This window comes from Elaeis guineensis, chromosome 4 (assembly GCF_000442705.2).
Source record: "Elaeis guineensis isolate ETL-2024a chromosome 4, EG11, whole genome shotgun sequence".
In the NCBI taxonomy this organism is placed as follows: domain Eukaryota; kingdom Viridiplantae; phylum Streptophyta; class Magnoliopsida; order Arecales; family Arecaceae; genus Elaeis; species Elaeis guineensis.
Window position 1 is genome coordinate 33052925 of NC_025996.2, and position 12486 is coordinate 33065410.

The 12486-nt window shown below is 33.0% G+C and overlaps 1 long non-coding RNA gene across 8 annotated transcripts; it reads right to left on the bottom strand.

Moving 5' to 3' along the window:
• Positions 1-2275: 2275 nt before the first annotated feature.
• On the bottom strand, positions 2276-7003 carry LOC105043082 (uncharacterized). 8 transcript variants are annotated; one of them, XR_012140873.1, is made up of 5 exons: positions 6601-7003; positions 6228-6387; positions 5612-5778; positions 3234-4982; positions 2276-2827 (listed from the first exon to the last, which is right to left on the bottom strand). It is a non-coding gene; the product is annotated as an uncharacterized lncRNA (long non-coding RNA). The 8 variants fall into 8 exon arrangements; XR_012140871.1 differs by having other exon boundaries at positions 2276-2565; positions 2681-4982; XR_012140872.1 differs by having other exon boundaries at positions 2276-3804; positions 4887-4982; positions 5608-5778; positions 6601-6993.
• Between the last annotated feature and the right edge of the window lie 5483 nt (positions 7004-12486).

A 12486-nucleotide genomic window follows, 5' to 3' on the forward strand; every position in this document is an offset into this window, starting at 1 on the left:
GCTGCATAGATGACATTTTCCCAATATGTGAATTACTTTAAAGGACGTTTGGTGTATTACATTGATAATATTGCTATGTAATATGATTATAGAGAAAATATGATTATTAGTGAAATAATAGAAAATCCTACATTGCAGTTTTGATATACAATTTAGATTATATAAAATATAAATTAATTTTTTTAAAATATCGACATCCTTACTTATTGATTATTATCTATTTTCTATAGAGACAACTTAATTAACCAACTATTTTCAATGACATCACAGCTGGAACCACCCATTATATTTTTTTTTTAATTTTCACCAGCTGAAACTATCCATAATTTATTTAATATATATTTTAATTTATTTTAGTAGAGTATTTTGATCCTAAAGTTATCTTATTGTAAAATTACAGAATTACAAAATTACATGTAATCACATAGCCACCTTCACTTAGATAATCAGATTATCTCTTTTTGAGATAATGCTGCATTACATATAATGCAACATTATTTGTGAAAGTGACGAAACAAACAGTATAATCTAATTACCTATTGCAAAATTATATATAATCCTAACAGAATTACATGCTACCAACTGCCCTCAAATTTATCAGAATCTGTAAGATGACTACATCCTGTATCCTTTTACAGTATTTCGTCCTATGGCCAAATTGGTGACAAAACAAACCCACTGCAAATGGAAAAGACTTTAAAGACACCTTTATAACAGGACTAATTCTTAACAAGGACTAGATGGTGGAGATATAATTAACATCGTTTTAACAATACAACCAAATATAATTACAGTTCTCATTTACAGGAAAACAATCATGAAATTTTATTTTATTGTAACTGTAAACTCATGGAATCAAACATCGGTCATGTAATTGATATCACAACTTAAACGAGAGGTTGCCCAACTACATGTATTTCCCATATCCATGCACTACTGTGGTGAAATTATTCTTCTGTCTGCAATGAAGTAATGCAATGTTTGCTGAATTCTTACCATCACATACAACCATGTACGCTTTCATAATATCACTTCCCTCAAAGACCATAAGGTTTGTTAGTTCGTATGAGATGGTTCATTTCTTCTTATAGATGGAATCATGCGTGGATTTCACTCACATACTGTCTTTACGTGCTACAAATCAGTAGAAAGAAGAAGCACAACTGAAACAATCACAGATATAATAATAACGGAGACCGTTTTGGCAGCCCTTGTAATATTTATATTGGCTCCAAGCACCTGGTATTACCTAACTATCAATTAAAGAAGAAAAATAAACAACAGAGGAAGATAAAGCCATATTAAATGAGAGGATTGTTGTAGGCCATTCTCTTTATATAATTTTTAATTGGATCAGATCCGCTGCTCAGCTTATGGATCAGTGCAACTATAAAGCAACATGCATCGAAGCATGTGTATGGTACTCATTTTGGTTATGTCTATCCATATACATGTTGTTTTGTGGTTGGTCTGATCTACTAGCTAAGTGGTAGATCTGATCTAACTAATAATCGATAGCACGTGTCTTGCATCCGTTTCGATTATCTGTCATGTGCGTGTTGATTCATGATTGGACTGATCCACTACCCTAGTGCTGGACCTGTGCTGCTCTCAAAGTGGAATCTTGCATTCTCACTCTCTTTATGCCCATACCACAATAAGAAAGAAAAAAAAAAAAAAAATCCAGAAGCGACTGGCTTATAATGGACCCTATCATGGCAAGTTGGTACTCAGCGATTTGGTAGGCTTAATGCCTGACGCAAGATCTTCTTGCACCATCAATTATTGCTAGTTTAATATATTTGATTGGTAAACGTAACTACCCACCATTTTGATATGACTTTGGTGGAATCCCCACAAGAAGAATTTTCTAGTCCATACAACTATTTGACTTCTCATCCCACCTATAAGTAGCAGTTTTATATATCCCTCACAGTTACAGATCTTCAGGACAAAACCCTGCTCTACATATCTAAGCAAGTAAAACTTTCCTAACCATGTTCAATATCCCATCTCCTATCCTTTTCTCTTGCTCCATCTTGACAATTTGACCTCGACTTTTCCTTTGGTGAAGCAACAAGGTTTAGCCATGAAGGTCATGGCTCTGCTGCTAATAATATTGTTGGCTGAAACTGTCAGTGCAACTCATCAACAATTGACAGGTGCAGAAGAAATCCATGGAGCTTCATCCTTGGTACAACCAAGTCAAGAACAGGGCAATGTGCAGAGTGTCAATGATGACACAAACAATCATCATAGTATACCTCGACAATCATTTGACCAGCATAATGATGGAAGCAATGTAGATAATCACAGTTAGCACATTCTCTGTCCACCAGATAATTATCCATATTGGTGCTTATTATACACATATTTGTAATGTATAGGCAATGAGCTTTGCCTTTGTACTATTTTCCATCTAATTTAATGCTCCTCTTTTGACATCCCATGGATTCTTTTTGTTGGGATCCAGAGTAATGCTCCTCACTCAAGCTTCTCAAATGATGAGAATTTTTTCAGCTTACACAGCAGTTTACTTCTGGTGAGTAGAATTGGATCTTGGCCCTGAAGAAAATTAAGGATCATCAGTCATCATCAGACACTTGTCAAAATCCACAATTTGGTCACAAGATCCAACGTAGGTCTGTTTTATGCAATAGGAATGGAAGCAGGTCCTCACAAAGCTTAGAAAATGCACAGCAGATAGGAGCAAAGGAGCACAGAGTTAGTTATTTAATCTTTGGACAATGAGAATAAGACTATATACAGAATCTTAATCTCCAGTCTGCAACCTTCATCTCAAGCATGGTTTATAATTCTTTATTTACTGCAAGGGTAAAATAACAATAAAGCACCCTAAATAGCAAATGAATAGCTGCACATCACAGTCCACGATTCTCTTATCAGGTCTGACCTTCATCTATTGAAATGATAGACGCCATCTTCCTCACACCACCCTAGTCTCTGGAAACTTGTGTGGGCTAAATGCTCATGAACTCAAACAGTTTCCAAATCCCAGGGAGGTGGACCACTATCAAAGTTCCAAACTCATAATCAGGTAATTTCCATTTTATTCACAAGGTTCATAGTTCATGAGAAAGTTGAAATCTAAATCAACATCTCTTATTATTCCCAGTATAATACCACCCACCTCCAATCTGGAACTGAAGATTGTGTTGATGTATAAACAGAAAAAGAGTTACATCATAGCCTAGCCAAAAATAGATGCTTACCTTTAGCAAAGCAGGCTTGCATGAAGCCAAAGAAGCTAAAAATTTTCCTGATGACTAAGCAAGAGAAAATGAAACTGTAAAAAAACATTAAAAACACTAAAAATATGATTAAAAAAAATAATGAATCATTAAGTTCTCCCCAAGTTTAAATGATGTGTTAAAGTGATTCTCATGAGCCACTTCTGAAAGATCTGTCATCTAATAGTGAAGCGGGGAAAAAAAGAAAAAAAAAAGAATGATCCCATGCAACGTGTTAAGAAAAAGTAGAAAATAAAAGAAACAGAGAATAAAATTTGATTAAATAAATCACCTTGAGCAACTGATCAGTGGGTTACCCTTTGATTTTGGTCCACTGATCAACCAGCAGTCTAGCATAGCCTGTCCTCCAGTGCAGCTCATGTCAAAATCATTTACATTTTCCAGATGGCAAGCAGAGAAATGTATGTCCATCAGAAATCATATAAATGAGTTCACATTCATTTTGGACTTTTGGTCTTCCTTTTTAATAAGCATTCTCAATTGCCATTGAATACAGAGAAGATTTGGCTGGTGACACTCTTCCATCATTAATCTGCATGATAGAAGAGAGAAAGGGGAAGCCAGATAGAAACACAACTGTATAACATTTTCTCTTGCATCAATAGGATTTGAGCAATGCAGTAATCAGGAATTACAAAACAGAGAATTTAGTGTCCACAACATAGTCACTAACTCTAACTGTCACAATCATGCTATTAAATATCACCAATGTATTTTTTATTGGTAATGTGATGGCCAGTATATATATATATATATGGTCGGCATTGGACATATGATTCTTAATCAATAGAATCACCCTACATATGGCTACAACACTATTTCATCAGATGCGAGAAAGTTGAGTGTCAAATAAGAATGGCAGTATCAACATGGTACAAAAAAATTTCAATATCCAAGCAATGCCATCCTGTGAAACACCTAGCTTATTTAAACCAGTGAAACTGCACATGTTTTAAGGCACTAAGCTGCATCCTTTCTATAAATCAAAGCCCATGCTTCCAGCTAAGGTCCTTAGCTTCGCCCTAGCACTGAATCCTAAGTGCTCAGCAGATATAAATCAGTCTTAAATTTCTTATATAGTCAAAATGATTTCTTTGATATCTATTTATGACAAGATACTAGACTTAAACAGTAAGATACTGCTTAGCTTCTGAATACAAACAGAAAGATATTATATGCTTTTGTTCTTTGAGGAATAGCAGGGCAATAAGGGCTATCATCACCCCATGCCACCAAAATAAAAATCATATCAACCAAAGCAATGGAGATATCAATTTCCCACCTCACTCCACAACTAAATTAGACTTCAAGGTGTGGCTAGTGGTGCAATGGTTCGGGCATGTTAGAGCTTGGGGCACAGCAAGAAATATTCAATCCATACTCGACCTATCTATAATTGGGATGTGAAAGTAAACCTACAGCCAACCTGTTTATATTATATGGCTAACCTAACCTGCCAAATCAGTTATCAGTCTTAAATTATCAGTCATGTATCAACCCATCAACGTTCAACCACTCAAGGATTCCTAACTATTGGATCCATCCTTTGAGTACTTGGTGGGGGTGGCGGTGAAGGTGGCAATGGTGCAGAGGCAAAGGAAGTTATGAACTTACCACAGGTGTGAGAAAACGGGAGCAGGCCGTCCTTCCCACAGCCTTCCTTTCAAGCACGAATTTTTTTTTTTTTTTTTGATTCTAGACCATCTTCTCCTATAATGTAGAAATAAGTCCAATCAATCATGTGTTTACTTTCTCCTTGTTGAACCGCTAGCAAATTAACACCACATTTTAAAAAGTTATCTAACATAGCAGGTAATATGCAGGAAATCAACATCTACTATGCAAGATAACTCCCAGAAGATTTATACAGGAAGATGTATTCACCGGAATAAAAATAGGTAAAGCTATAGTCCTATTAACTGCAAAGTAAATATCATAAGTCAAAGCTATTACGTTGAATTCCTCAATGAGTGAATAATGAATAGAAAACTTGGACAGTCATGCACACTACGTATATGTGCCTTTCAATTCAAAGAAAATACGCAATGAACAAACACATTTAGAAGTATGACTTGGACATTTCTATCGAACTTGAACTATCTACCTACAATTCAATGACAATGATGAAAGTACTTTTTAAATTCCTTGTTTTACATGCCCTTGCAATTGTGAAGGTCGTAGCATATGGGAAAACATAGAAAAGCAGGCATCCATATATTTCACATATGCATCAACTTATGCACCTTATACGAAACTCAATAAGGATTAAAGCAACAACCAGTAGAAGCTCAATAAGAATTGATCGTAAAGCAATCAAATACATCACAAAGCTTACATACTCAAGTTATTAATAGAGCCACAGCAATTGCAGCAGTTTCATGGAAGGTTCATTCAGCATATAAAACCCTAGCCCCTCTCCTGATACGATTGCCTCTGCAAACATGTTAATATAATACCTGACCTGTCTCTTTTCAACAGCTAACAAACCGAAACAAAACAGGATCGCCTGGGACCAAAGCAAAGGAATAAATCAGTCATTGTTGTAAGCTAACCAGACAAAAGACTCTAGTCCATCAATTAGACCGAAAAAACAGCTGTCATGGTTTCAATTGTTAACTCATAATTTGCTTGCGAGTTTTTATGCAGAGGCCGGCACTGCAAGTGATTTTGCAGTTTGCTTAAGAAATCCATCAATACTAATATTTGGCACATACTACAAAGGGATTTAAAAGTACATAGAACAAAAACTATATAGAGATACCAAATTATGACTCAATTATGTACCAGTTATTTTCTTCCAATTTTTCTTATCCAATGATTGGTATTGGAAGTAAATTTGCAATTTGCATATGAAGTATATTAAAACTTATACTTTGCACGTAATACACATTTGATTGATCGCTTTGACAAATATGATATTATGCACATGAAAGGAAAAAATGTTATGCATCTAACCTTTTTTATAAAAGAGATGTCTCCAATATGCTCCAGCATATTATATGTGTTAAAGCATATATGGTTTCAGTCAAACTTTTCAGTTACATACGAAGCTTGAGAGATAGCTTTTAAGTTACCCCATACACTTCTTGAAATACCCCGCACGAATGTCAACTCACTGAAAAAACAAAAAAATAAAAAAAAAGGGGAAATGGAGAGAAGACTCTCGTTAGAAGTAAATTAAAAAGAAAAAAAAAAAAAAGGGAGAAACGGAGAGAAGACTCCCATTAGGAGTCTTTTCTTCTGTAGACTCCTGATCGGAGTCGGATTAGGAGGCCGGGAAGGAGTCCAACTTCTCCCTCCTCTATCTCTATTTAAAGGGACGGAGAACCTTGTGAACCCTCCCACCACTGGCCGTCGAATCGTCGTCGGAAAAGCTGCTGCTCTCCTCTTCTTCTTCGTGGAAAAGCCCAAGGTAAGCCCCATCCCTCCTTTGTCTCTCTTTCCCCCTTCTTGCCATCACGTTAGATATCGCCGCCGGCCGCCAGTTTTGTTGGAAAGTTTGAAAAGAAGAACCCTCTATTTTTCCTTGTTCCGTCCCTGATTTTTTGGATTTTCCGGCGTCGGTGCTCATCGCCGAACACCAGTCTAGGATTTTCGGGCGGTGCCGTCACAGCATCAGCCACCGTCGGCCACAGCCATGCCGGTGGTGCTTCTCTGTTCCGAGGATAGAAGGGGGAAAATCATTCTCTATTTTAGCGTGGAACCAAGGGAAAGAGAAAAAGAAGAAAAAAAAAAGAAAAAGAAAAAAAGGATAAAGAAAAAGGAAAAAAAAAAAGGGAAAGAAATTTCTCTCTCCTTTCACCTTCCTCTCTCTCTCCACTTTCTCTCTCCATCTTCTCTCTCTAATCTCTCTCTGAGGATTTCTATTAGTCTAGTGAGGGATTTCTTTTCGATGATGTTGATCGAGCTTAGTGTATGATCTTAATCCATGATCGTCGGATAGCGTGCCATCATCCATCTTGTCCAAAGTAAATTCATCTAGACTCAATTATTCATGATTTCTGTTGGACTATATATATATATATATTAGTTTATTTATGATTTGATTACTTTATATCGATCAAAATATCGAATCATTTATGTTTTTTCTCCTTCGATATTTTCTTTCTATTTGATTTATGAAATCAATGAAAAATTTGAGCCCTGTAGTCTTGAGTTCAAGTTGACCCGATAAAGAGACTTCAACTTACCTAGTTTGATCATGATTGAATAAAAGTATCATGACCAAATCAATTTGGACCACAAGATGCGACTATCATTTATTATATCTTCTTTGATTATTCGTATCCTTTCTGATTATTGGATTTAATTGTATATAGGGTGTAATTGTCTCAACAAAATGATGCCTGGTAGTAGGATATTGCGATGTAATATATGTATTGAAGATTTAAAAAAAAAATTATAGAATTATATGGATTTGTTGGAATACGTATAAGATAAGTAATATACCTCTTTCTTTAGATTTATCAATAAATTATAAAATATTTTTTATATTGATTTATTTATGATTTATGAATCTGATGCATATGTTTTGAATTACTAAATATATCATTTTTCTGAAATATTAAGTGATTTATGAGCTAATGTATCGAATTTGATATGTATCATATTGATTGATTTCAATTCGCATGACTTTATGAATTATTTAATTTGAAATATAAAATATATTTTTTTAAAAAAATGTATTGATTTGATATAAATTTTAACTCGTAGCCAACTATGTATTGTACTCCATTAGTGAGGATTGAACACTGGCACTTTAATTCCCAGCTAGTGGGATAGTTAAATGTTGGTACTTTGATATCCTATCAATGGAAGGCTAAACACTAGTAATTACTTTGATACTCTGCTAGTAGAGTGGTTAAATACAAACAATTATTCTGATAATTGGGGTTGTTGTTTGGTATTCAAATATCCTGTTAGTGGGACTGTTAAACTATGGTACTTGATATCTTACCAAAGGGGATTATGCGCTAATACTTTGATTTAGTTCATGGCTATCGAGATGAACATGATCTTTTGAAAGAAATCGATTAATGAATGAAAATAAATTTATGTGGATCTTATTTTGATTAGTATTATTTTGAATTGATGCATTTTGCACGTTTATTTTTAGTATATTATTATTATTTAATTTATTTAGCTAAAGTGTATATTATTTATTGAGTTGTTTAGTTTATTACTCTATATTTTATTATTTTTTTAGATTCAGAGGACTAGTTTGATTCGGAGTTTGATTCAGAGAGCGAATTAGAAGTAGAATTTGATATCTTTATTTAAATTAAGATTTATTAATATTGAAAACTATGAAATATTATTTTATAAAATATTTGATTTAGTTGAATATTAATTATTTGAATGTGGTTCTGTTATCGCTTTATGATAACATGATGAGATATCTTGTATGTTTGTGGGGGAAGTTTTTTATGGGTATACGGTGGTTGCCGCAACTCCTGGCTTACGATCTTGGACGAGGAGTATGATACTTTTTTAATAATTTTTAAAAACTAAAAGTCAAATATAAAAACATATATTTATCTATATAAAAGTTTTTGTTGGGTAGGAATGTATTGGAGTTGTTTAGAAGAGTAATTGTTTAACATAAATAAGATAAATACGGGATCTTTTCTCTTGTTCTTTCTCAGCATACAAAGCCTTGGAAAGAGGGATATGGTTTTTGCTCCCTCCATTTTTCAATAGGATTCCTACATTCCTTTTACAATAGGACTTTTTAAGATAAAAAATTCTCAGGATCACCCATCAATTCTTTTACGTGATTTTTGCCCCACCATTACTTTTTGAAACCATACCTTTTTGGGTCCAATTATAGATGGAGTGTATTACATATATTTTATAGGTTGGAGGATGCATGTAAGATCAACATTGGTCCATAATTGAATAAATAATTAGAGTATTGTGAGGAAAAAAATATAAGCCATGTGGATTGTTGAATTTCTCGGAGAAATAAAATCAATCGATATTATTAAAGAGAAAAAAATTACAGCAAACCGTTGTAAAAATTTGGAAGTTATTAAAAAATAAAAGATTTTTTGCATATTAGTTTCTAAATTTTTTCATATTGGTATATCAATTTCTGCCCTTTTAGATGTGTATAGAAATTGTTGTAAAATTTTGTTTTTGTAAGTCAATATTTTCGATAAGTTTCAACAACTAAACCTTCCCTTCCCTAATGTTAATTAGATAAAAAATAAAAAAAAATAAAAATGCCTTTCCAATAAACCTCATAATTTGGACTTTTCTCACCCACTTCACCTTCTTTTCAAATTACCCTCTTCTTGTTCGCTCGGGACTTGGCCGCTAAGGAACCAAAAGCGGAAGGGCATAGATCAAGTGTGACATAGGATAAAACTATCTAGAAGATATGTAATTAACATCATTTGGAGAATATACATAGAATATTAATTCTATTATCACTTAATTAGTTGAACTTGGTGGTTATAGAATATTTAATAAATTAGATTTCAAGAATTAAAATATAAATAACAAAAATAAGGGATTAATATATAGATAAAGAAGAGTTGAAGGATTATTCTAAAAGAAGTACGAAAAGAAAACGGAATATATTTATCTTCTCCATCTGAGAGGATAGACGAGGCAACACAAAGTTGCGAGGCTTGGCCTTTTTCCCTTTTTCCTCTTCTACTCTAGTCATATTGGGACTCTACGATTCCTCCTAATAAAAGAAAACAAGTCCAGGCGCCAATGGAGAGTCCAATTCCAAAAGCTTCTCCCACTAAATATGCTAGTGTCCTGCAACAGTTATCTGACCCATTTGATAAAGTAATAGGAAAGTAGAGTCAAAGGACCAAACTCTATTGGTTTTTTTTTTTTTTTTGGTAAGAGACCGAACTCTATTGGCTTTGAAGAAATAATAATAAAAAATATTTGAAGTTGCCCTCCAGAAAAATAACTTGGACCTTGAATCTTTAAGAGTGATTTTTGGAGTTAATATATAATGTGAATTAAGTAGAATCTTTGAGGTGGAGTTCAACTCCTAGTGTTCAAGGATGGCATGCATCCCATGGTGGTGATAACTAAGGGTGGAGAGTAAAAGAGAGAAATATTATATTTGGATCTTTAAATAGAGAGTTAATTATAAGGATTACTTTCCAATCCCAGTGTGAATATATGAGAATACTTATCTATTGATCCTTAATCGGGCATTTAGAACATTTACCAGTTTCTAACAACTAACTTCTTGTAGACTTGGCAAGCTTTGACAACTTTATATGAAGTAATTGACAAAGATTTTATCTACCTATCTCTGACTAGATGTTTATTTCATAATTGAATTCTAGACTTCAAGTTTCCAGCTTTACCTATATTATGTTAAGGTTTGTGAATCAGTCCAAAATGTCTCGAAATGGAATATCAGTACCAGCACTATGATGGTACAAAATTAGTAGGTTGGTATCTCCGAGTTAGTATCTCCACCACCCAGTCCCTATATTTCAGCAGACTGCCCTGCACATTCTTCTAATCAACGTTAAGGACCAATCAATTGGTACAACTACCCCTCCCCATATGCAAATGGAAGGAGGATTTCCGTTCACCAAATAAAAATAATTTTTAGCAGCAAATTTCTTATGGTACTTCTTATTATATATTTCTAAAATCTCATTTTTTTTTACTGTATTTTGATAAAAATATCATTATCTTTCAATAAATATTTTTTTATTAGCGATACTTTATTATAAATACTGCTATAAATTTATATTTTATGGCATATTACTTGAAGTGCGAAAATCCAAAACTACTATTATGGCACTTAACTAATATACCGATAAATAATTTCATAATTTATAAAATTTTAAAAAATTATTGCTAAATCTAAAATTATTAATTTTTATATAGAGCTTGATTTAGTCATACCGATCTCACAAAATATATTATTATACATATATACTTCATAAAATATTATATATATATATATATATATATATATATTCTTAGTATTACTTACTTAATGATATGAATGTATGTTAATAAGTTAAATAAATTATATTTATATATTAATAATATAAATTATAGGTTGGTGGTTAAGAACTTGCCATTAAAATAAGGGTTTACTGGTTTGAATCTTTTCTTTATTATAATTTTAGAATATAGAATTTATTTTTTAATAATTTTTATCGATATATAAAAAATGCTAGCATTAATATTTTAAAGACACTTACATATATCATTGAAATAAAAATTTTTATTGATATTTTTCTAAAAATATCGATAATTAATTGTCGACACCATACATAAGAAAATGCTATAAAAATGCTGGTAAAGATATTTGCAGCATTCTTTCTGGCCTATAGTAGCACTTAAAAAGATCGCTAATGGCCATTTTTGTTGTGGTGATTTTATCTAGATGAGAGTGCATTTTGAATATAAAAAAATGATTGGCTATTGAAAGAATAGTACCCTACAAGCCAATCACATGGGTGATACGATGAGACTATTTTGTATAATCTTCCTACTCATGTGCATGATATTGATTATTTTATATTTATGAGAGATTATGTTTCATCATTTGCTGTATCATATATTATTATGACGAATCCCATAGATTAGGGCAATGGTTTTAGGTCCATAATGAAATCATGCCAGTGAGACCTAAAATCTTGATAGCTCCAGTCTAAAATATTTTCAATCATAGGATCATCAAGTTAGGAATCGATGATGCTGGTAAGACTGGTACATCCTATGTAGGCTCGATGGAGAGGATGATTGATCTCACAATCACTTGTGTAGTGGTACTAAAATAAGGATGCAGGTGCTCATTAGAGAATGAGTTCACTGAACTAATCCGAAGAAAAATATCTGATGGAGCTTATCAGCATGTCAAAAGATGATTTTCCAATGGAAGTGGTGCAATGATCCTTAGATTTGAGATTACTATGATACCTTATATATGTGAATCTATGCTTTGGTTCATTCCTAATATTATGACTTTTTAAGACATGTGTAGGATGTTCTGAATATATGAAATATGTATGAAGGTTGTGAGTGATCAACCAAAAATCGATCACTCTTTGTAAGAGGAGAAAATATTCTATATGATCTTATAGAATGATGACTCAGAGTCTTTAACCGGAGTAGGGATGAACAGTAGAAAGAATTTTTACTAGTTTATCAATCGAATCATTATCATCAGATCGAGATACATATGAATAGATATTTAGGCTTGACATGATTTTAT